This window comes from Copidosoma floridanum, unplaced genomic scaffold, assembly GCF_036245765.1.
Source record: "Copidosoma floridanum isolate Cflo_tuat_1 unplaced genomic scaffold, Cflo_Japanese_pri ptg000005l, whole genome shotgun sequence".
NCBI lineage: Eukaryota > Metazoa > Arthropoda > Insecta > Hymenoptera > Encyrtidae > Copidosoma > Copidosoma floridanum.
The window spans coordinates 8196621-8223215 of NW_028321882.1; positions in this window are offsets into that span (position 1 = coordinate 8196621).

Here is a 26595-nt window from a genome sequence, read left to right on the forward strand (position 1 = left end):
CGTTCCAGGCATTAAGCGACTATTATCGTCGAGTTCATAAAAAGTTATCACCTTTTCATGAAGCTTTGCAGACGATTATTTACATTCTTGGCTTACCGTTTCGGATTTTGAAGTATTGACAATATTCTCAGGTGTTCGTATGAATTTTCTAGAAGAATACGAGAATGCTGCTCTTTTGCGTTCGCTCCACGAGTCAGGCAGCAATTTTGCGAGGAGTAATTTATCATTTTTTGATAACGTATCATCTTGGAAGCTTTTTAACAAATTACTAACAATAGTAAAATAATTATTAAGAGTCACTTGATTGTTAAACGTTACCACCTCTGTGACTTTCATGTGGCAAGTATCACAAATTATCGCATCATCTGTTCAATCTAAAAAGAACGATTTTATAGCCGACGATATAACACGAAGAGATGACGAGTATTTTACACTCTCCTTTCAGGGATTGCAACAACTCTGTCGAACCATTGTACCACGTTAATTGTCATACTCTTTGATCACTCTTCGTGTGTTTACAACACAACTTAAGTATTATTGTATCCTAACCATTGAAATAAAGAGCAGACAAAGAAACAAAAACAATTGAACATCGGCCGGCACAATTAGTGCCATAATTTAAATTTCAACTAACAGTGCATCAAAATTGAATATGAAATCGTCGATTATGCATCAGTTAGAAGATGAAGAAATAACGATTATCATACAAAAATTTACTGACTTCCTTGTCACAAATATGTTTTGGTTAATTTTGCGCGTGCAAAACGATGAAATTGAAGCGCTGCGGCACCTTGTACGCTCATTTGCGTACGACCCGAACTTTCCTTCTATGTTTTTGGAAGTCAAAATTTTATTTCTCCAACTCGTTGAAAATCATTTTTGACGTATTTTTTCCTCCTCTTTCCATTACTATACTTATTTTTGGGATTCGAGTTGCCCTTAAGGTCTAAAAATTGACTTTTTTATAAAAGTATGATTTTAACCTAAAAATCGTTAATGAAAAAAAATTAAATACCACTATCAGAAAGAGGAGGAAAAAATACGTCGATTGTGTGTTTTTTTTTTTTTTTTTTTTTTTTTTGTTAAGTTTTTATCGAGTTAGAAATAGTATGCTTCGGTCAAAAAGTACCACGCTCGCCACCGTTGGTTGACTTTCGGCTGGACGCTCCCATAAACGTTTAAGTATGAGAGATGGACTAGGGGCCCTATTTCTTGCGGATTGTAATTGTATACAGCGTTAGCCGCTATGATCAAAAGTTAGATACCAACCGCAACCTTCAGAGCGCTTTCTTATGAGCACCACTGCTGGCCAAGCTTTGAACTATCGCTGTGAACTATATATAGATATATGCATTTGAGTACATCGTCGATAGTTCATAGCTTGGCTGGCGGTGGCACTGATGAAGAAGTGCTCTAAAGGTTGCGGTCGACATCAAACTTTTGACCATCGTGGCCAACGCTGGTTGTCTACTTGTATGATATTTGCGGACCCTTCACGCTCGAATGTGGGTGCAAGATAGATTTCGTCTGTTCCTTGAAGTATGTGGTCATGCATTTAAGCAGCCATTTATCGTTGGCTGTATTATTATAATTATATTATTTCTCTATTTAATCCTACTAACTATAACAAGGTGTGCTTGCTCATTTCCCGATTTACGAAATATATCTCTTAATATATGAATATGGTAGCAGCTCCATGGTTACATGTCATAAAAGTGTAAATCCAACTCTAAAAATCGAGAGAAAGTTGTTGTGAAAGTGTACCGTTGTTATTCACGTGTCCCGTTTAAGTTTTAAAAATTAAAGAGATTATATGCAAGCAATTACAGATTCAACAGTGTCGATCCAACACTGAGAAGCTTAAGAAAAATTGTGGTAAATGTTATCAAAGATATACTAGTGTTGAAAGAGTATATTTTTAAGGAGAAAGAAGAATCGAAAAATCTAGAGGATTGAAGAGAGGGAATAAAGAATTCCAAAGTGGTGGAAATTTCAATACATGTGTTTGATGGCCAAGGTTATGCACACTGAAAAAATAAGAACAACGATGTTTTTAAAGTTAAAGAAATGTACAACACTGATAGAAAAAGAGCAAGTATTGACGGACAAAGAAGAGAAATGGCCCAAGAATGACTTAACGGCCATTAACTATATTTACAGTACTATTTCCAATGAGCAGCTGAAATTTGTTGGTGATTTGGACACGGCATTCAAGATTCTAAAAAGTTTCATGCTATGTATTTAAATGAATCAACAGCTTTGCCGATAGTATGTGAAAGTGCGCTGGAGAAAAATAGATTAAAGGATTTTTAAGAATCATCAGTTCTTATTAGTAAATTTAAAAAATCACTGAACGAGTTTAAAGCAGCAGGTGCTACAGTAAATAAAAAAGAGAAGTTAAATTACGTATTGCAAACATTACGATAATCGTATAGTTTTATTGGCGATTCAATAGACACGGTAAAACCAGAGGATCAAACAGTTAGTTATGTGGTCGATGAAATAAAAATGTTGAAAATTTAAAATAAAAGTGAATGTGCTAGTGTAAGCGTAAAATTCAATGCTTTCGTGTCAAAATCAAAAGGTCACAAAAAACAAGAAAGAAAACAAGAAAGAGCCTGTTACTGCTTTAATGACATTGGACATTTCAAGAAAGGTTGCACGAATGTAATTAATGCTAGCTATGGAGGCCAAGCACAGAGGGGTGGACGCCAACAATTTCGTAGAAATAACACACAACAAGGAGCATTAAAAGGTAGAAGCAGAGGCAGAGGCTTGGTGGGACGATGAGGTAGAGGCTACGCGTAGCAACAAATGAGGTAGAAAAGCCACAGTTCGTTTGACACCTTTTCTGCGAAGATCGTCGATTCTACTGCAGTGCATAGCGAAAAGCAAGATAAATGTGGCTTTTAGACAGTGGTTGTACTGATCTTGTGGTAAATTGAGATACTGTTTTCGTAAATTTTATTAAATTAAAAAATATAGTAAACGTAAATTTAGGGGACGGTAGAAGTTTTGAAGCAACTAAAACAGGAAAAATTTTAGGTTATTTTAAAGTGTACGATAAATAAGGAAGAATTATGATGTGTAATGTGTACTATGTGAAAGAAATCAAAGAAGATTTATTAAGTTTATCAAAAGTTACGTATAAAAATAGAATTGTTGCAAAGTACAGAATGCATAGTCAAATTTGAAATGATCATAAGATTACCGGTTACCGTTAAGATTACGGTTGATACTATTTGTACCAAAAATAATGATGAAATTACTTTAATGGAAAAATGGCATCGCATTTTGGGACATGTTATACTTGAATATTTAAATGTTTTGTGTAAAAATGAGTTAGTGGAAGGTCTGCCAAAAAAAATCGAGAGTGACTATATAAAATGCGCTATTTCTATAAAAAATAAAATGCACAATTTACCATTTGAAAGTAATAGACGAAATGAGAAGGAAATCTGAGAAATAGTACGTACTGATCTGAATGGGCCTCAACATACTACTAGAATAAATGGGGAAATATATTTCTTAAATTTTACTAACGACAATAATAAAATAGCCAGACCATACCTAATTGAATAAAAAAATCAGGTCTATAACTAGTTGTATTATATATGAATATAGTTGAAAATATTACCAGAAAAAGAATAAAAAAATTAGGGTGTGATAACAGTAAGGAATATATGAATTGAAAAAATTTTTTATTGAGTAAAAAAAAAGAACAAGTCTAGATGCATGTCCACCGTATATGCTAAAATAAATAGAAGGTTTTGGCCGAAAGTTGTATCCGCAGCAGCATATTTTAAGAACAGGACACTTGCTACTACTATTAATTTAAGAAGTCCTTTTGAGTTGTTCTTTGGTGTAAGATCTATAGTAAAAAATTTAAAAATGTATGGAAGCAGGGTATTTCTACGTGTGCCGACGTGTGAACAGATTTAAAGGTCAAAACGAGATAGGAACGCAGATTTTGGAATTCCTGTAGGTTATGAAAATGTAGGATATTGAATTCTTATTAATAATAGAGTTATCGTAGTAAGACACGTAAATGTCATTGAAAAAGATAAATATTGTGTTGGATAAAGGAATAATAATGATGACGAATTCAAAAATGAAAATGAAATTGTAGATGACAAATCCAAATCAAGCGGCGAATTTAAAGATGCTGCGTGAGAAAACGACATCGATATGACTAATAGAGCAAATGAATGTTAAAATTAAAAAGAAAATAATGTTAACAGTAGAACAAAAAAAAAAGTAAGGCATCTAGAAAGATATGATGATAAATATGTATATAATATGAACTATGTGAATTGTTGTAGTGCAAAAAATCCTTAAAGCTTCGACAAAGCGATAGTAAGTTTTGAATTTAATAATTGGAGAAATGCGATGAAAAAAAAAATTAATTGTTTGAATCAGTAAAATTAAGACTTTGATATTGGTAGATAAGCAAAAAGATAAGGAAGTCTTAGATATAAAATAGTTTTATTTAAAAAAGGATGAGAACAAATCAAATGCTAAGTTAATAGTTAAAGGGTTTTAACAAAAGAAAACTATTAAAGATATTTATTCTCCTGCAGATAAGACGCATACCTTTAAAATTCTGTTATTATATTGTTGTCAAAATGTTTTAATGAATAATCATATAGATGTTGATCTGTGTTTTTAAATAGAAAAGTTAAATCAGAGGTACATGTCAAACAACCACAAGGTTGTGATGATAATTCTCATTAAGTATGAAAATTGCCAAAAGCATTGTACGGTTTAATAGAAAGCCCTAGAGCTTGGTTTGAATGTTTTGATGAATTTATAAAAAACTAAGGATTTAAAATAAGTAAAGTAGACAATTGCTTATATTCTTTGAGCAATGAAAAAGATAAAGCTTATGTTACTTTATTTCTTGATTATCTATTAAATTGTTGTAAAAGTTAAAAGACTATGGATGTGATTAAGGGAAAATCGTCAAAAAAATTTGGTATAAAGGATTTGGGAAAAGTAAAGAAATATTTCGGAATAAATATTAATTATAGTGTAAAGAGAATTGTAATGTTTTTGAATCAGACAAGTTATATTTAATTTTTGGTAAATAAATACACACTCAAAAATGCTAAATTATTTGATACACCAATGAAAATTAATTTAAAGCTAGAATAAGCAAAAAAAGTGAGAAATGATTAAAAGTTCAGAGGTTTGATTAGCAAACTTTTGTATATTAGCTTAGGCATAAGACCTAATGAAAGTTACAGCGTTAACTATTCCAGTCAATTTTAAAACTGTTATAATGAAACACATTTCAAGTACGAACAATTCAATGAACATTTTGAAATACGTGTACCTAACAAGAGGCTTAAACCTAATATACAACAAAAATAATAATGCAGATATAGTACATTGTTTTGTTGATTCAGATTGGGCAGATGATAGTCTTGATTAAAAATCTACATCGAGCTATGTATAAGATTTTTAGATGAAGTGGTTTCATCGGAAAACGCAAGAATAAAATAGTGTGACCATATCTTTAACTTTAGCTGAATATGATGCTTTGTCAGAGGCTGTAAGTAAATTAAAGTTAAAAAAAGATTTGGTACACATTTTTAAGTTGAAGTTAAATAAACTGATAAAAATTGATGAAGATAGTTCAGGACCTTTAAGCATTGCGAAAATAGAAGTTTTTAAAAAAATTAAAAATGTATTAAGGTGCATTATTATTATATTCATGAAAGTTACTTAAAAGGAGTTATTGATATGGTAATAGCAGAATTAAAAAGTAACATTGATGAGTTATAGTATTATTAATAGGTTGAAATTTGAAAAATTTAGAAGTATGCTAAGTTTGGTTAAATGAATAAGTTGTATTAGTATAAACTTAAGTGGGAGTGTTGAGTATATTGTACAGTTTTACCTAAGTATGTATATATTTAAGTATGAGAGATGGACTAGGGGTGCAATCTCTGTCGGATTGGAGTTGTATACTTGTATGATGTTTGCAGATGCTTGGTACTCAAACGCTGGTGCAAGATAGATCTTGTCAACTTGTCAAAGCATGCGGTAATGCATGTGAGCAGCCATTCCTCGTTTGCTGTATTGTGTATCTTTACAATAACATCATTTTTCTTTTAAATCTTAGTAACTACTACAAGCTGTCTTTGCTCATTTTCTGATCCACTTAATAAATTCCTCAATGTATAAACAGTTATAACATAGGCTGATGTACTGAAAAATAAGCACATGATACGGCCCCACTATCATATAAATATGATTTAGCACATAACAATGCACTCATTAAAAGTTTATTGCACCTACACCTCTGTGAAAAGAAAGGTGTAAGGGCGTGTGTGTGTGTGTTTAAGCATGTATATATGCATACTGCTTTTAATGCTTGTCCATCTTTCTGTTGCTCGGGTATATTGCAGTGCACAGCAGCAGCTCTAACTCTATACATCCATGTAAATGGCCCCTTTTTATACTGCTGCTCCGTGGTGAAAATTTTACGTATAATATATATGTATATGAATGATTTTTATTGATGTTATAAATTTGGATGGTATTGAAGATTTAAAAAAATAAGCCAAAGCAGGCATTAAACAGTTGACCCCGCGAGAAATCACCGAAAATTTTGTTTAAGTCTAAGCACCCTTATTTAAAAATGGGAAGTTGGCGCACAAAGTTTGCAGGCAGGTAAAGCCTTACCAATGTAAATATGCGTCTATTCATACAAATAAATGTATTAATGTTGCTTATTTACCTACTAAGGCCATATAAAATTTTAACTTATCTACAAGCATTAGAGTCATATACATATTATATTGAACTTGAGGCAAAAAAAGCAGCTCAAAAGTTAGGGATGCGAACTTATCTTAACCGTTGGTTTGAGTTAATATACGGCTCCCCGGTAGCTTAAGTAGTAAAGCAAGTGTCTAGTAAACGAGAGATTGTGTGTTCGGACCTTTCCTGGAGAAAATACATTCTTACTTATTTCTTAAAAAACTTTTTTGTTGCAAGAAATCTAGTAATAAGAATAATGAATCTTTAGTTTATTTGCTATCGAAAAAAAGGCATGGATAGTTTCAAAAAGTTCTTACACAAAAGTTCCACCATGTTCATAAATACCAATCGATACAATGAGAAATGTATTAATATTGCTTTTATACCTATTAGAATTTTAATAAATCTTAATCTTATTTACTAGCATAAGAATAAATTTCTAATATATCTCATGGATAATTAAAATTTAGTTTCATATTTCCGCTGTATCTTAGTAAGACTATTGGAATGAGATATTTACAAGCTTTTTCTTAATGCTTAGTGTATGTAAATATTCCTAGTTGTAAAACACCTTATTATTTGGTTGATTTACTACAAAAATGTTATTATAAAGTAGTGTTAGCATGAGTTACATTAAGTAAACAAATATTCATAGTAAGTTATACTATGATAAGTAATTATATTACAAATTTCTCGATTTTCTTAACAAGTTAATGTGATTATTTAAAGAAAAAGCTAAAACCAGTTATAAAAGCATTAAAAAAAGGTTTTTTAAAAAAAAAACTATTAGAAGTATCGTATCTCTAATGACTTCCTAATTTTACTAGCGTATGAAGCAAAGTCTTTAAAATCATTGAAATCACTAACCATGAGAACTACTTAACTGATTTAGCTGAAATTTTGCATCACAATTTTTAACACTTACTAGATGGTTTTAGGATAATATTTATCTTTGAAAAATTCATAACAAAAGCAATAAATAAGCTTAAGGTCTTGTAAAAATATGCTAGATTTGCGCTTCAGTTCAGTTGAGCCTGATAGGTGGCGTTGAAGTAAAATCAAAACAATCTGCAACTAAATTAAATAAATGTGCTCATAATAGGCTTAAGCAACGAACTAAATACGCAGTCGCTCACAGATAGTGCATAAAGCTACAGCTGAAACCCTTGCAGGTAGGTATCCCAACTACCAACGACACTGTTTTCTAATGGACCAGCTACTTACGTCAAACCCCATCCTGATCCACCATGATTGACGAGCATTACCAATACAAAGGCGTTTTGATCACTAACGTCTTTGGCAAAATACCAGAAGACGTGTATCCAGAGCAGACTCTGCTCCAGCAATTTAGTGTTTTATGGCCATTCTTCTAACTGACCTCGTGATATCACTAAAGCAGATAATATTACAATAGGAAGCCAGGAAGAATAACCTTGAGTTTGGGCGGCCACAACAGCCTTCTCAGTGGTTCGTAGGAATGGCATGTCTACAGAAAAGTTTTTCACAGGCCTACTTTCTGGACTACCGATGAGTCGTTGGTTATCAGGGAAATGACCCGAAGACGAAATACGCTTTGGTCAGTGGCATACTTCTTTTTAGCACAGTCTGATTCGTGAGAATTCTAAGGGTTAGAGCCAAGCTACTCACATAGCCAGCTTTCCATTATAAGAATTAATAAAAGGAATGGCTAGAAGTATCCTTACTGGTCTTTCCAGAGCCACCATAAGTATTTTCAATTCCTACTTAACCATCAACCTCATCAGTTCTTTTAACCTAACATTGAACTACTTTGCCACCAATACATTTTTACTTCGATTTCTGATAACAATTCGTTGACTAAAAGAGTATATAAAGCTGGCCACTGTTAAACCAAGTCAGTTATTTACTGCTAGACGTCCCGAATTATTCGTCGCAAGATTGGAAGCTCCGGCGACCAACGATCCTACATTTTTCTCTCAACTATAAGCATTTAGCCAGGAACCACCGATCTTTTCCAAACTTCACAGCAACAAAAAAAAAATAAACTTAAGCAAACGGGACAGTCTCCAATGGGTGAGTATTACAAAGTATGTTTCACGTAAATAACACGTTAAGTTTTTCACAAATCAAAGACTGTATTTTTGGAAATTGGTAGAGATATAGTAGAAAGAGATTACTTTACCGGCGCGGCGCCAGGTAGAGGGGAAACTTAAGGAAAAGCTTTGAGGAAACAAGGGGATGGTTAAGGGAGTTTTCTTATATCATCTGTACATGCCGTTTTGTGGGACTCAGATTTTATTCGTGCTGTGTAATATGCATGTCCTTAATAGCTTAGTTAGTTAAGCATTTTATTGGTATGAAGTTGTAAATCATATTCATCCGTTAAAAATTTGAGCTTTTGATTAGTTCATTTTAATTTATAAATTAACTATGCTTTTTTTATAATTTTTCAGATCTTGTAAGCAATAAATTAGGAAAATTTGCTCATAAATAATTTAAATAAAAACAGAATGTGTTAGCTTACAATATTAATTGATTATAATCTTACTTACACACGTACAAGGTAAACTTTTATAGATTATTTTTAAGGTTTTTGCCACACAATCAACGACATCGTAACCTTTTATCCAGTCTGGATTTTTTTTTAAATATACAATGTTTGTATGCACTATAGCACTCATTACTATCATACGTTAAGGTTTTTGAAGATAAAAACTGAATAAACCGTTCTTATAGTAAGTATACCTTACGTAATGCGCAAAATAGCTGTTTGTCCCCGAAATGCTGTTGTGCATGTGTAAGACATATAGGTAAAGAGTTATCCTTAATTTTCTTTCAGAAAGGACAAATTGTTGACAAATCATAAGCTTCACGTGCTAAGAATGAACTAACGTACTTAACATCACCATTACCAACGCGCATAAGTTCTTTTGCGATTTTTAGCAAAAGTAGCAAGATGATCTTTCAAATTATTTATTGTTATGCCGACATCATATCACTTAATACCATGCACCTCCATCATCTGATGATAATTATATAATTTCACACTGTGAGGTCATTTATTGTTAGCGCAAGGTGGCTTGATCATCCAATATCCAAAAATTCATGAATTGTATGAGCTTCATGTTAATTAAAATATGCTCCAGTGGATACGTAGCATTCAACTCAAAGTGCATTTATTTAAAGTATCGCTACAAGTTGATTGGACTTGTGAGTCAAGCCTGGTCTAAGTGTACATTTTGTGAAGCCCAATACTGACCCCAATGAATCATGCGGTCGAAAAACAATCGGATGACTGCACTTGATTAAGCTGCAAAACCTATTATTGTTTGGTTTTGAACTTGATACTTTTTTAATATTTTGATATTTTTTTATGTCAGTTTCTGGATAAGGTAAGTTTCAATGTCTTTAATTTCATAACTACCTGCTGATAGAGTTATTATTTTATCATCTACGTAAGGTTTGTTATCACCCTTAAGAATGTTGGGTATAGAACCAAACGTAGGTAGTTCTACTAAACCGAGAACATAATTTTTATGCTGCAAAAGTTCAATGGGAAGAAAATATTTGGCTTCGAGAACAGACAATGAGTCAGTCATACTCGAAATGAACGTTTCTTTGCAACATGAAGTTTAATCCACAGGGCATTAGAAATTGTCAAAACTATCAAAATATGTAACATTATTTCAATGTTTTTTGTAGGCAACCCAGTGAGTGCAAGAACCATCTTTATCTTCTAGATTAACAACAGCTTATTCATTTTTATGTGGACTGCTGGATGGCATATCATTCCTCATGTACACTCCTCGAAAATGTGGGACTTTCAAAATTTGTGCATATTTTATAATATCCTGATTAGTTAGCACTCGATTGGGTAGTTCTACTTCAAACTTCTTCTTCTTCTAATCCATATCCTGGTTTCAAGTAAAATCCCAATTCTTTTTCATAAGGTCTTAAGAAAAGACCTTTGCCAAGCAAAATTGCTTTGATTTTCCCATTATGCCTCACACTTTCTTTCAGCTGTTTTTTAGCTTGTTTGGCTTCATAATTTTCTTTATACATACCGCTTGCTTCATAAGCAAAATCACCTATTGCGCTTACACCTACGATCGCAGGGATAACATAGGGTAAAAAACCACTAATTCTTGAAGGTATACTCGTAGGTAGTATACAAGGTATTGTAATATTTTTTTTACCATTAGCTTTTTCTTACTACATCTTGAGCCCCTTTTCAAGTCAAATTTACAACTTTGCGAGCACATTTACTTTTTAGTTTGAACCATGGACTTTTTACCACATTGAATTGATTTTTCAAAAGTAAGTACGTTACTTTTCCAACTGTTTTCTTACCAATTTCTTTTCGTCTGATCCTTAGATAAGCCTGTTCCAAGTTTCAGTTTTTTTTTTTCATCATACCAGTTAACGCAAAAGCAGCAGCCTTTTTACCAACACTTAAATCTTTTGCTTCTAAGTACTGCCAAGCACTTTCTGCAAAAATTTTGTCTTCTACGTTTCGAGACGAAGTATCTTCAGGATTCTGAGAATATGCTATATCATGCTGCTTACAAGCTTTATCGAGAGGATTGATACCAGGATCACCGCGAGAAAGTTTTTTGACAACTTGGTACCTGGTCCGCAGTATTGATAACCTGATATATGTTGTTCTACAAGTAAACTATTTATCAATCTAGTAATTACTCTACGAACTTTTTTCGATAAACAATCATTTCTGTTTAAGAGCTCAATTACAAACGATGTTATAAATATAGGAATACTATATTTATAACTTAAACAATCAGTTGTATATGAATCATTGTGCAGTCAACATGAGTTTTATTAAGCAAAAAATAAAACTTTTTGCAGATCCGCTCCTCAACACTATTCGAGCTATTTTTGGTAAATACAGACATGACTTTTGCAGAATTGAAGCACTTACGCATTAAATGTTAGCAAGATGGAAAATGTAGATTTGTCGTGATGGACAAGAATAGTGATGTTGACAAGAGTAGATATACAAAAGGGTTTAATTAACTTAATATAAAAATAACGCAAACACGTTAAAGTTATTTTTGTCTTTCAACATTCAGCAAACAGTCTAAGCATTATTAACATTCTTCAACATGTCTTATGGCAGAGTCATTTTTCTCTGACCCTATTGCATTAGGCGCCGAAACGCGTCATCAAGGTGGAAAATTTTTATTTATAATTACCTACAATAGGACAAATCAAGACCCGGGTTAGGCCCATTATTTTGTTTCGTGTGTGAAAAATCGGAAAGAAGACATAGCGACGAAGAAAAGTCCAAGAATGTGTAGTTCTAGTATATAAGGGTCTACCTTTGTAATTGCGTATTATCAAATATTTGTGATTATCACACCATTGTACTAATCCAGTGTTACGAAGATATGTGTGTTAGATACGTGTTAATAATACGAGAAAACCGTATTTCGTGTCATTATTTGGTAAGCCAGTACCAGACAGCGTTTTCTTTCAGGGTGTGGGGCTTGCTTCTTCCTAGGAGAGTATCTTGCTTTCCGACGGACTATCCTCAGCGGGACTTTGTCTAGGTGAGAATCTCCAGGAGCCGAGCTGAGTTGGCCGAGCCACGAGCCTCGTTAAGCGGTAGTATTTTTGTGTTTTAGATACAGTGCAATTTGCGTCATTTCCAGCGCTGAATCAGTGATAATTCAAGAGTCTTGGAGCGTTGCTTCAGGACCGCCCTGGCTGGGACACTCTACGTGTCACAGGGTGAGAAAACGCAACGTTATAAAGTGGCGTCGGGATATTTAGCTGGAGAACGAGAATCAGTGTACAAGTGCGTGAATAGGGTTTCTCTGTTGACGAAATTTTTTTTTTTTTAGAATCGTCGTGAGCCGTTATTGAATGTGTCGTGGGAAGGATATTTGCCTTCGCGTGTTATGAGTATCATCGCATGTTTTATTTAGTATAAGCGAAGTGGCGTCGCGTTCGTAGTGCATGCAGGGGTATTTTCCGTGCTCACACCACTTCGCCGCGTTGATCGGATTTTTTTAGAAATTGCAAAAATTTACCGGTTTGTAGGAGTGTTTGGGGTAGGTGGTGCCGAGTTTAAGCGTGAGTCAGAGTAGAGGGAAAAGAGATGCATATTTAAAGAGTGAGAGAGAGACACGGTGAAGCGTTGGGAAATTAAGCGTGTGCGTGAAATGGACGGGCTTTTCGATAGCACCAAATTTTCAGGTGTACGATTCGGTGGCACTTTTTGCGCGTTTTGTTTTGCTTGCGCGTGTGACCTTTGTTTTTCAGGTACGAATAGCAGCCATCTTAGAGGATGTTTGCGTTTGATTGCGTGCGTGATTTGTTTACAGGAGAAGAACAAGGCCTAACAATCCTTGTCTTACATATATATACATTTTTATTGTTTTCTATATTACCATATAAATTAAAATCTTATTTCTGTTTATTTTTTTTTCTCTCTTCTTTCCAAGCGTTGCCTTTCTTTATATTCTTTCGTGTTTTTGTCCGAGTGTTAAGAAGTGTGTACCGCGTTGTGATAGTGCCGTTGCTGTGATATATATTTCGGGTCAAGTGCCTGGTGTCGTATGGATTTAAATTCAAGAAAGGGAATTGCACGGATCTTTATTATTTTTGCTTTGCGTGTTTGTGAGTTAGAGATTAAGATATATAGATCTATCGGGAGAGGAATTAGATTTTTGTGTTGGGTAGCGACAAGTTAAGTGGAGTAAGCGTCAAGCTCACGCGTCAAACGCTGTGAAGATGAATTGTCCGCGTTATACGGGGTCGGTGGAACCGCAGTTACATGCCGAGATTATGCACGACGTGATGCATACCCACGAGCAGAGAGCTTTTTGGTGGGAAATATTTACGCTCCCACTAGAAGTGGTGCTTATCAGCTGGACGAGCGGGGACTAAGTTTAGAGGGGGACGAGATTTCACTGCGAGACAGATTGTTGCGGTATTGAATGCTTGAGCTCAAACTGGAAAATGAGCTTATCCCGCGGTATGAGTGTGATTTTGCGCATGCCGGATCCGAAGATGGCGATGAGTCAATCGTGGGGGCCGGAGCTAGTGATCATTCGTGGGTGGTGAGGTCGAGCGATAAGTTGAGAGGGAGTGGTGCCATGAGCAACACTAGTCAATGGGGGGCAGAGGAACCTGTAGTAACCAGTGGGGGCGAATGGGGCCGTTTCGCCCACCGAGAAGATACTGCTCGGAGATTGGTAATACGGAACCACGATACAGGTAACCACGGGTGGCTGAGAGCCTCGAGAGTAGATTTATTGCTCAATCGTAGCGATCGAGATCTTAGCACCCAGGAGCGAAGTTTTTCACGCGTCGTGACAACTTAGACCTCGGAGTTTATTCCGTCAATGTGCCCCGTGACAGTACCCGCTACCGTGACGACCACGACGGTGTATACGTCCCCAGTCATGGCGGCATCTGTCGTGCCTCAGCGACGGATTTTTTCGCTAATACTGGGAAAATCAACCTAGAAGTTTTCGATGTGTTTAATCAAATCAGAAAGATGCAGGCCATGGGAGTAGGGGTTCTCCGTAGAGCCGCGGGGGAAGATCGCCTAGGAGCCGCTCCGGGCGGACCAAGAGACATCGCCACCAACCAGGGGGGTCTCCGCTGGTAAACTTGGATGCGCTGGCGCTAGCGCTCCCTCCGTTGCCTCGGACCTGTGCCCCAGGACTTTATGCTCCGCTTGACCGTAAGCAAGGTACGCTTGTGCCGCGTCTAGCAACCGGCAAGGAGAGTCGTCAATTCTATCAAACCACGACAGAATGGGTTAACAAATCCCCAGGTCCAGGGAACGCCGTGATGAAAAAAGATGTGCTCAGTGTTCAGCGCCTCAATGAAACGTATGCGCAAGCGACGGCTGAGTTACGGGGACTTAATCCGCGTCGTGAAGAATCGGGTAGTGAGACTGAGATCTTTCGGCTTCCACGGAAGCCGCTGCCATCAAGAAAGCACCTGACGCATTCAAGGGTACTTAAGAAGAAGGTTGAGGAAAAGCCGAAGCACGCGTATAAAGGAGACAGTTTCTTGGACCAATCGTGAAGACCCGCGCTGTCAGATAGCGAAGGCTGGACCCTTGTCTCCCCTCACCGTTTAAGGCCAAGAGGTCTTGCAGCAAAGTCAACAGGAGCTTGAGTCCCTGGTCCTTAGGGCCAAGGATTTACGCCAGACTTGCGCAAAACCAGCCCATCTCCGACCACCTTCAACCTTGTGGATAACCTGCGTAGGAGACCTTCAAACCCCCACCCACGAGGGGGAAGTTTCTAACTGCCGAGTGCTAGGAACACGCGTAATAGTGCCCAAAATCAGCGTAGGTGACAAAGGGGGCCGATCCTACCGGAGGAGATGCGGGACGTTTGGGGTGAAGAATGGTACTTTCGAGCCGGCGAGCGAGCATTGAGCGACCAGTCAAGATCCGATAGCGAAAGCGAAGCGAAGTTCACCGGTCGGCGGGCCAACGGCCATAATAGGCGACGTGCCAATAGATCGGAGTTAGGGTGCTAGCGAAAGTGAGTTTTATCGTGCCGTGCCAGTGGTCTTGTTTAAAAGAGCGAGCCGTTGGTTTAGGGCCGTGAGAAGCTAGGTTGTCATCTGGTGGCAGTGTAAGCGAGCGTTTAAATGGCAATTTTTAGGCAAGTATGACCAAGAAGATTTGCTAGGCGATCTGTGATGCCGGACTCAAGGGATAGGGAAGAAAGTGAATGACTACGTGACTAATATCCAATATATCGTGTCGCGTTTTGTCAGGCCACCGTTTCAGAAGACGGTTACCGAAACTGTCGATCGGAATTTACTTCCGGAGTATCGTAAGGCGATGAGCGGGCAGCTCATAATGTCGCTTGACGATATGCAAGAGTATGGGTGCCTGTGGGAAAGACAGAGAGAACTGAACGGGAAATACGCGCCACCTCCACCACCGGAGAAGATGTAAGTTCTTGGAGCCACTTTCATTAGCTCCGCGTTGAGGGTCAAGGTAGCGAGGATTGCTGAAGAGAGCTCCGAGCAGCTTGCCGTCACTGCGGTCGCGATTCCGGGTACCAACAAGGGGGCTTAGAAACGGGGACCTGGGAAGCCATCCGGAAATTTAGATCCTGTCACTTCTGGGCCACCCGTGCTATAGTGGCTGGTGCAAAATCCTCTGTCGCCAAGCCCGGCAATAGGGGAGCCAGGCCCGTATCCGTCGTACGCGGCTGCCATGCAAGTGACCCAACCGAACGTCGCGAAAAACAGTGGAGCACTGGCATGGACTGGACAATGGAAACATGGAGGCCAATGGGTATGGCCATCCGTACCCTGACCCAATGTAGGGAGGAACTTGGGGCCGTGACCTATGATCCCGCCTCCGCCTGCTCCTGCCACACAAGCTAACCCGTTCCGATTGCTTGGGGAAAATCAAGCTAGCGACCGTCAGCGCCCTGGGCCGTTTATGGGTGCCTGTTTTTCGTGTAGTGGCGTAGGACATCGGTCGGCACAGTGTCCCGAGAGTCTATGTTACACGTGCCAGCAAAAGGGCCATATGTCGTGCGGTTGCCCTAACCAACCCCCTCGGGTCGAGGGTGCGGTTAGGGGCATGATGCCGCGGAATGTGTATTGCCAAGTATGCGGCTTTTGAGGTGTGACCTTCAAATCGTGTAGTGTATGTGAGAAATTACGTGAGAGTCTGGGAAATTGGCAACTGGGGGGCCAGTAAGGAGCTAGCTTCCTGGACTCTCCAGGGTTGGATGTGAGACGACGGAGACAACGAAAGAAGCATGTGAAGCGATAAAGCAAGGCAAAGCGAATTCGAAAAATCGATCGAGTGACAAGAAGCGTAGCGATCTGGCTGGTGATAGCGGTAGAATTAAATTATTCAGAAAGTTGAAGATAAAGCGGATAAAGTGTAGCAAGATAAGCGTAACCCCTGATTCCGAGTCAGAAGAGGTGGGTCTGCAGGATGTTCGCGGATTGTTCGAAGGAGGTGGTGAAGATGCAGGGGTCAATCGAGCGATAGCGCCAGGAAAGCGCGTGATGTTAAGCGGCGACGTACTGAGCGAGCTTAAGAGTACACATGCCTCTAGTTGGGATAGGGACAGAACAACTATTCGGCTGAGGCCTCGTGGGGAGAAGGAGATGTTGCTCGGAGGCTAGAGGGGAATAAAAGCGAGTGCCAGAGAGTGAGAGTACAACCACCTGTTGGAATAATGGCCCAAGCCAGTGTCATGGGATGCGTTCAATAGCGAGCTGTTAAAGGTGTTTAACGTGGACGAGATGGACTTTCGCAACTTAAATAAGGTGATGACTCGCGATGCATACCCCTTGCGGAGTATGGATTTGATTCTGGACCGACTCCAAAGTGCGCGGTATCTATCTAAAATCGATCTGAAACAGGCCTACTTTCAGATACCCATGGAAGCCTTGAGTAGGAAGTATACTGCGTTTTCGATGCCGGGTTTAGGGCTGTGGTACTTTCGATGGATGCCGTTCGGCTTGACTAATGCGCTGATGACGTTTCAGCGGCTCATCGACGCCTTATTTGGGCCAGACTTACAGCCCAACGGTTTCGGGTATCAAGAGGATATAATTGTAACGACAGACGATTTTGACGAACACTTGCGGTATTTGAAAATCGTTATGCGTTGAGTAACGGGAGCCGGGTTATAGATCAAATTTGAGAAGTGTGAAATCTGCTTGTCACAACTTACCTACCTAGGGTTTATCTTAAATAAGAACGGGCTGGGTCCCGATCCCAAGAAGATTGCGCCGGTTTTGAAATATCTCACCCTTGTCAAGGAATTGTGCCGATTTTTTGAAATTGTCTGGTGGTATAGCCGATTTATTGAGCGAGATTCAGAAATAAAAATCCCACTAGTTAAATTACTGCGTAAAAAACAAGCGTAGACATGGAGAGGGGAGCAGCAGGAAGCGTTTAATAAATTAAAGGGGGCTTTGACGGAGGCGCCAGTATTAGCGCAGCCGCACTTTGCCAAGCCGTTCACCGTGCAGACCTACGCGAGTAACTACGCGATTGGCGCGGTGTTATCCTAAGAGCATGAGGATGGCGAGCATCCAATTGTGTACGTGAGTTGTGTATTGACACCCGCAGAGAAGAATTACAGTGTCACGGAGAAGGAGTGCCTCACGGTAATTTGGGCACTTAAGAAGCTGTGACCGTACGTGGAGGGGTATCGGTTCACTGTGATTACCGATGAGAGCGCCCTGAATTGGATCAAAGATTTGCGTGAACCAATGGGGTGATTAGCGAGGTGGGCGTTAGAGATGTTTTAATGAGACTTTAAGATCGTGCATCGTAAGGGTGCCATAAACCACTTGCCGGACGCGCTATCTCGATTATTGGGGGGAGAGGGAAAAATAGCTGCGTTTGACGAGATTTGCGACGAGTGGTACGTTAAAATTGGTCGAGCATCCGCTCATGTATAAGGACTGGCGTGGAGAGGATAGGAGACTTTATTGTCACTGGGTAGATTTGTTGTTAGATCCTATCATGCACCGAGAGGAAAAGTGGTGATTGGTAGTGCCGGAAAATTATAAGAAGCACGTCATGACCGACGCACACTTTTCACTGTCAAGCGAATATGTAGGGATCGAAAAGGCTTATAAGAGTGGCCATAAGTACTTGATTGTTTTCCAGGACTTATTTACGCGTTAGATCGAAGATAAGCCGTTTCGCAAAGCCAATAGTAAAAGTGTCGTGCGAGCGTTAGAGAAGCTAATTTTATTTCGATGAAAGATGCTGGAAAACTTTTTGACGGATAATGGCCGCGAATTTAGTAATAAGTTGATCACCGTAACAATAATGGAGTACGGGGTCCAGCATGTTTTTACGCCCTCCTACCACGCTCAAGCCGATCCCGTGGGGCAAAATAATCAGACTTTGAAGCAAATGATTTGTAGGCGCCGATCATCGCAACAGAGATTTGCATGTGCATGAGTTTCGCCACGCGGTTACCACTGCAACTCAAGTGACGTTGAAAGTTTCACCGGCGTTCTTGAACTATGGCAGAAATCCGAATCCAGTAAAAAGTCTGCACCAAGAGGTCGAATCTAAGAGAAAAATCAAACAGATTTCACCAGATGCGAAGGGGGATCGAGTTAAGCGACTGGATTTGCTGCGCGACTTAGTGGCTAAACATATTGAAGACGCAAGGTCAAAGCAGAAGAGGCATTATAATCGCAGACGTCGCGATGTGCGCTTTAGCGTGGGTAAGCAAGTGATGAAGCGTACTCATCATCAGTCTGACGCCGCGAAGAAATTTTCAGCAAAACTAGCACCAAAATTCGAGGGACCCTACAAGATCGTTGCAGTAAAATCACCGATAGTATTTGTCCTTTGCAATGGAAATTAGGAGTGCGTTGCACACCTTTCGGGCATTAGGCGATATGTACCGCTGCGAGGGAACCATAGCACGTAGCAAAAATTTCAATTTTTTTTTGTTGTGTTTGCGCCTATTGTTTTCTCTTTTACTCATCCTTTTCTAGGTGTAAGTTCGATGTGAGAGTATCAAACAGCAATGCAGCAACAGTTACCAACCGAAAGATCAGTGGGATGCCAGTTAGCATACCCATGTAAGTAATTGTCGTTTTATTTTTTTATTTTTTACTTGAGACGTTTTTCAAAGTAGACCGAAGATTCAGAGAGATGTTCGTTCTAGGGTAGAAAAATGTGATGGAGTCATTTTTCTCTAACCCTATCGCATTAGGCGCCGAAATGCGTCATCAAGGTAAAATATTTTTATTTATAAATACCTACAATAGGACTAAACAAGACCCGGGTTAGGCCCGTTATTTTGTTTCGTGTGTGAAAAATCGGAAAGAAGACATAGCGACGAAGAAAAGTCCAAGAATGTGTAGTTCTAGTATATAAGGGTCTACCTTTGTAATTGCGTATTATCAAATATTTGTGATTATCGCACCATTGTACTAATCCAGTGTTGATCCATCGACGAAGAGTGTATGTATACTTAAGTATCTGTATTAAGTGTGTGTACTACAAATTGCGTCGCGTTTAAATGTGTGTAAATGATGTCCTGACGGTGAGATTTAGAAGTATGTATGTAAATATAGTGCGCTGATGTGCAAGGCTGCACTAATTGGTGGGTTTAATGCGTCACTCTTATAATAGCATTCCAGCGAATCAGAGCTTCCGAGTTTTTTACGTTTTTTGGTAGAAATTGACAGAGAGAGAATCGAGAGAGAGAAGGAAAGATGGACAAGGAGAGACAGCGACCACAAGCAGCCAGCCATACACGACCTCACGCCAGATGATCCCGGAACGACCACCACTGTCATCCGAGCACTACGAGGTCAAGGTCACCAGCTGAGGAGCCGTGGAAGCTAAGAGTACTATGGTAAACCTGGAGGTAAAGTAGCGTGTAGCGTCGTTGCGAGAAGTAGTGCGTGGGATCAAGTGTGTGCGTGTATTGGCCACGTGTAGCCAGGGCAAGCCGCGAGAACCAGCCCCTGGGACAGAGATGGTAGAGCGAGCGCGGGTGAGAGAGAACGTAGTTGCGGAATTCACGCTGCGGCGTAGCGACGGATCGTGACGAGATTTTTTGGGCCTAGATTCCCGCGTAAGTGTAATAACAAATAATTTAACAATACGAGAAAACCGTATTTCGTGTCATTATTTGGTAAGCCAGTACCAGACAGCGTTTTCTTTCAGGGTGTGGGGCTTGCTTCTTCCTAGGAGAGTATCTTGCTTTCCGACGGGCTACCCCAGTGGGACTTTGTCTAGGTGAGTGTCTCCAGGAGCCAAGCTGAGTTGGCTGAGCGGTGAGTGTCGTTGAGTGGTAGTATTTTCGCGTTTCAGATGCAGTGTTATTTGCGTCATTTTCAGTGCTAAATTAGTGATAACTCAAGAGTCTTTTAGCGTTGCTTCGGGACCGCCCTGGCCGGGACACTCTACGTGTTGCAGGGCAAGAAAACCTAACGTTACTGTCTGAATTTTGACAAGAAAAAGAAGTTCTTCTACAGATTTAACAGTCTAGAGAAGCTACGAAGCATAATCATAGATGGTTGAAAAATGAAAGATCAGATTTTAACAAAGCCATCGGTCAAATATTTAAACTAATTACTGATTCTCTTAAGGAAATTATTAAAGAAGGCCAAAGAAATATTACTTTTTAAGTGTCTATACCCCTAGTTAATTAAAAGAACTTAGATAAACGCATGAGAGAAAAAAATTATATGCTCATGAATTTTTACTGTTACAGTCATGTATTATTTATGATAGTGACGCTAATGTTTCTAGTAATAATTCTACTAATATAGCCAAGCATTCTTTACAAACTTAAACGTTTCTGACACCTATGAGTCGTCACACTGATGAAGTCAATTTTTCTTTAGATACTACTTTAGGAGGTTACGCCACAGAAATTGAGTATGATGACACTGAACATAATTTATCTCATAATAGTAATTTGTGTCTTCGAATATTGGATCAAAATAAATTCGATTAGTTAGGTTAAATAAATCGTGTATGGAAAGAGGGTAAATTTTATTTGCTAGGTAATTGAAAAATTAGTTTCGATAATAATTAAATTAAAATAATGGGTTTAAAATATATTAGCTGGCTTATTTATCAAGTGCTACTAAATCTGCCTTTTATAAGGTTAATCGAAAAAAAAACGAAAAAACTATTTTTTAGTGTGAAGTAATGCACTATTTTACTTGGGCAAAAATGCATAACTTACAAAAATCAAAGTAATAAAAAATTATAGAAAATCGTTTAATTAAGCTTATGAAAAGAATTATTAATAAAATAAAATTATAACATACCTCAAACCTAAGCTTTGGCTCATTAAAACAATTTTTTTCTGACAGTTCTGCTATCTTTGAACTTTTTTTGCAACTTTTTTTTTGCTTCTGCACCCTTTTTGAGTCAACAACTGATACTGCTGTTGCTTTGCGGTGCTGGCTGACGTACTTGATCAAACTGATATGCCAAGGGTGCAGCTTTTCTTTGTATAGTGAATCCCCTATCACTTTGAGTGATTTCACTACAATTAGCTGATCTTCATCCATCTTTTTTGGACTTGTTACCTCTATATGGTTTGGACACTCTTATCCCTCTTTTTCATTTTTCCATACTTTATTAGTTAGATTGCGTTGCTCCCCAGATGATTATGAGTCAGTCATATTGACTAACTCTCTGTAAGTTATGTCTACCACTTTGTTTTTGTTATGATCATGTACGCATTTAACTTGTTGTTGCACGTCTTCCTCATTCGTTTCTAAAAAATTTTCAAAAGCATTTTATTGCTTACTCTTTCCCTCTTGATAATTTATTTCTTCGTAATTTTACCTTTCATGATCGTTGTCTCTTTCCCCATCCACTATTTTAGAATGTCCTGAAGGTAATGTATCCGTAAAAGTAGTAAAAATATATCTCTTATCATCGTGGGAACTAAGTAAATTTTATGATGGCGAGATCTAATATTCAACTGTGGTCGCCTGATACTTTTGCTTGTATCATACAAGCAGTTAATGTTATCTTTAAATTTAATAGTAGCTTTTAAAATGTTAGTTTTAACACCCTTTTTTTTATTACATTTTTATTTTCTATTAGAATAATGTAAATTTTACTTATTAGGCCGACAAGTTTTCCAATAATATTTTCGTTTGCACTTATCCTTCATAAGCCCAATAACTTTCTTATTTTTTAAGAGCATCACAAATTTGTTATTTTTTGAATAATCTGATGTATTAAATTCTTGTACGTCAGCTTTCATCATTTTATAAATATCATGGTTTGTAATTTTCAGATTAAACTGTTTGTATTGATATGGAGTAATTTACGAATATTTTTTAGCTTGAAGAGCATATAGCCATATAAAAAGCGATAAACAAGAGTTTGAGTTGAGTCTAACACACTAATCTAATACATGTAGGCTTTCTTATTTTTATTTCTGTACGTTGCAGTTGATTGACTACAAAATTTTCATGGAAGATATCACAGCTGTAAAAATTAGGTTAAGAAATATAAGATCTTGCACCATATTGCTCACTCTAATGATCTAAGAGCTTAACACCGATGTATTTTCTCTCGTTTTCAATCGTTTTTGCAAAAATTGCATCATTAAACAGTTTGAAAAGCATTTTTTGAAACTTATTTCTAGACTTTTCTCTCTGATCACTATTCAAATAAACATATTCCTTGAGCCATGTACTCTGCCAAAATTTTAAAGCACGATGAATTTTTTTAAATCATAACTCATGGTCTACAGCTTGGTTACGAGCTTTATAATGCAATACATAAGTTTTCTTATTACACAATGATGTCATTAATTTTATATGTTTAGATCCTGGAGCTGCTGTATAATTTAAACAAAATGGTAAATCCTTATGGAAATCATGAAGCAGCTTTATGTACTTCAAATCAACCTCTAGAATATGTCCGTAAGCACTTTCACTGCCCACGTTATAAAGATCTTCAAGCTGTTTTTGAATATTTTCAACCCACTTAAATCTCCCATAAGGAAGTGGTGGAGTCATTACCCGACCATATAAATTATTTACATCCAAATAAACTATATACTTTTCGGCTTTATCTTTTCAATAATTTTTCATGTACTGATTATTGGCCTCAGCATATCTGTTGCAGCATTGACTAATTTAACCTCTAATTCTCTTTTCAATGAATAAAAAAATATCAATGTCAGTAGTGGATTGCAGTAATATCTAAGAATAATTAATTACTTATTAGTACGAAAATAATGTAAGTTATATTTAGAAATATAACAACTTACGTTTGTTTTTTTAACATAGCATTCCAATTTGATTCTGATACAGTAAAATAGTGCGCTTTATTTTATTTACATATCTTTAAACAATTATTTCGAAAGTTTTCAAAAATTTTTGTCAATAGAAGCACATTAGTTATAAGATTAAACTTTGAGTATTTTCCAAGATTCTTAATATTAAATGTTTTCCACATTGTTTCAGCATGCACATAATCTGCATTACTTATGTGAGTGTCATACAATCTACTGCAAGATATATTTCGAGAAGGGAGCGTAATTTCTCTTAGTTTTTTATATGATGACACATAATCGTATAGAAATACATGTTTTCTTTTGAGTATGTTAATTTGGTCAAAAAAGTAAGCATTATCTTGACTGACAACGTACTCTAAAATTTTATACTTTTCCAAGTAGGATGCCAATTCAAATAGAGATGATGGTAAAAATCGAAACAAGTCACTGAAGTATAAGTTAACACTCGTCTTTTCAACATATTTTGTGAAAGACGTATACTTAACTTTGGTTTGGGGACTGACTTGTATTAATCTGGGAAAACAAGTATCAAGTTTTTGTATAAATAATTGTGCATCATAGTTTCTTTAATTATGAAAAACTATGGGTATTGATCGAGAGTCTTAGTATTTGATATTACATTTATGATGTGCAGATCCTAGATATCTAAGTGATAAAAGTTCGATTTTATTTTTTAGAAATAAATGTTTCTTCATAAGATAAATGTACCATCCTTACTTCCCAGTTAATTGACAATGGTCATGAACTTTGTTAATCTTCGTAATTTCTTTTTCACATGTGTGACACCTGTCCACATCGAAAAAATCAGAATCCTTCTGATCAATAAGAGGTCTCATTGGTACTGGATTATTATGCATGCTTTGTATCTCCAAGGCAAGATCATGAATTTTTTTTACAACCAAGTTTCCAAATCTTTGTTGTTTTTATTGTATTGTTTATAAACATGTATTGTGATGTAGGGTTATCGATTGCACTTTACGTAAAATCCCCCACTTAGAGTTTTATAATGTTGTTTGGCTCTCTGCTCATCATGTAGGAGTTGTAGTATGAATTCAAAGTCTGCATAGACGATGAATATTTCTGGATTCTTGTTCTTACAATTTTTAAATCTTAAAATATTATTGTTAACATTCGGTAAAGTCACTTTACACTTCTTCACTTTGACGCACTCCGCCATATGAGTTTTTAATTTATCATTAGTTGTAAGGTAATGAAGACAGAGATCATAAGTATATATTTTATGCTTGTATTTAGTTAAAAAGCTGTGAACAAGCCGAAATAGATCTTTAATTCACACATAGTAATATTTATTATTGTTGCAATCAGTATCATTGTCACTATCTTTACTTTTTTTTCTTCTTCTTCCTAGTATTCTCCATCTTTCTCATATTCTCCATCTTGCGTGGAATTATCAATATATTTTTTAACGCCCACAAATTCGCTAATTTGTTTTTTTTTTTTTGTATAAACATTCATTGTTTTTGTTCACGCTCTTCTTCCTTTATGATAAAGTGCATTATTGTAAAATTCTTATTTAAAAATTTATAGAGTGTAACCACCTTGACATTATTTCTACTAGTTATTAACTAATTATTTAATCTTACTGTGAGTTATCCATGTGAAACTTGTAAAATACGACATAACAGTGTATTCTAATGTACTGTATAACATTAGTTATTCTCTTACTGTTGGTTCGATCATTCTTTCAATGTTTTTATTCGTGTGACTGTGACAGTTGGCTGCGCTACGAGCCTATTAGATATTTTTACATAATGCATTCTTATTTGTTCGTCAATATGGTAACTAAATTATAATAAACGAACGTAACCTAGATTTATGTATGTATACATAATTTAATCAAAATCTTTTTTTTTTTTTTTAAATCCTTCTCTTATACGAGAAGACATTTTATATTGTCAGCTGCCGGAGGTACACCTCCACCGCTATTGCGTACTTCGTTTTGCGACGCGACTGGTCTTTGTATGGTCTGAAGCATTATTGGTTGCACCGTCACCGCATCCGCCGCTGCGCCTTCACTTCCGGAACGGTTTTTTCTACCTGTAAACTTTCTAGCAAAATTTAGTATTAAGCCCCCCCCCCCAATTTAGGAGCTCGAACGATCCCGCTGCCGTGCCTAAAGCTATTGCTGCAGCCATCCACGCGTACTCCTCCCAGTTGGAAAATTTTTCTTCTGTTTGACCTACTTTGCGTACTCTTTAAACTATGTCCTCTAGTAGTTAGTACTGAACGTTAGTTTATCTTCTAGACCATGCTCTTGGCTACCAAGCTCCTGTAGTCCGTCTCTTTCTATTACTACTTTCATGAGGTTCAGCAACCCGTCTCCTATGTTCCTTTCATCCCTTGTAAAATTTTTTTTAAGTTCAGAGTCGGGCCTTTAAGATTAACGACTTAACTTTCACCTTCCTCCTGACCTAGTTTAAATCTGGCTTCAGACGCTCGGGCATTGCATTTTTTTGTCAAGTCTATTACTCCAGCGTGGGACACCTTTATTTTCCCGTGTTTGGTGTGCTCGCAGTGAACATGTACCTTTTCTTCTTTTCCGGTGCTAAACGTGTGCTGATTTTTCGCGTGGAGTAGAGTCCAGTGCGCGCATGTAATTTTGTTAAGACGATTGAACACTCCTCCGGGTTGTCTATTGTTTCTCCTAGAATGAGTCGTATCTCGCATGGGTAATCTTTCTACACTTTTTGCGTTGGTTCTATTTGAGTGCATATGTTAACCTGGCCTGATTTCTTCCAATGGTCGACTGGCTGTCGAGATATCAAGGCAAACCTTTTTTTGCTTATGCTACTTACTTTATATTCGTACGTCAGTCGTAGGCATGTCATCATGTTTGGTGTGTTAAACCCCTCTTGCTCTACGGGTAAAGGTGTTATTCTAAGCAGGTCTAATTCTTTCTTTGTTACCAACGGTATATTAGTATGATATATAGTATGATATATTACTTTCCTATTAAGTGCTATCGTCGCTATTTCTGCTATTTTCCCTACTCTTTCCTCTGTCGTTGTGCCCTCATTTCCCGGAACTCTGAGATCCAGCC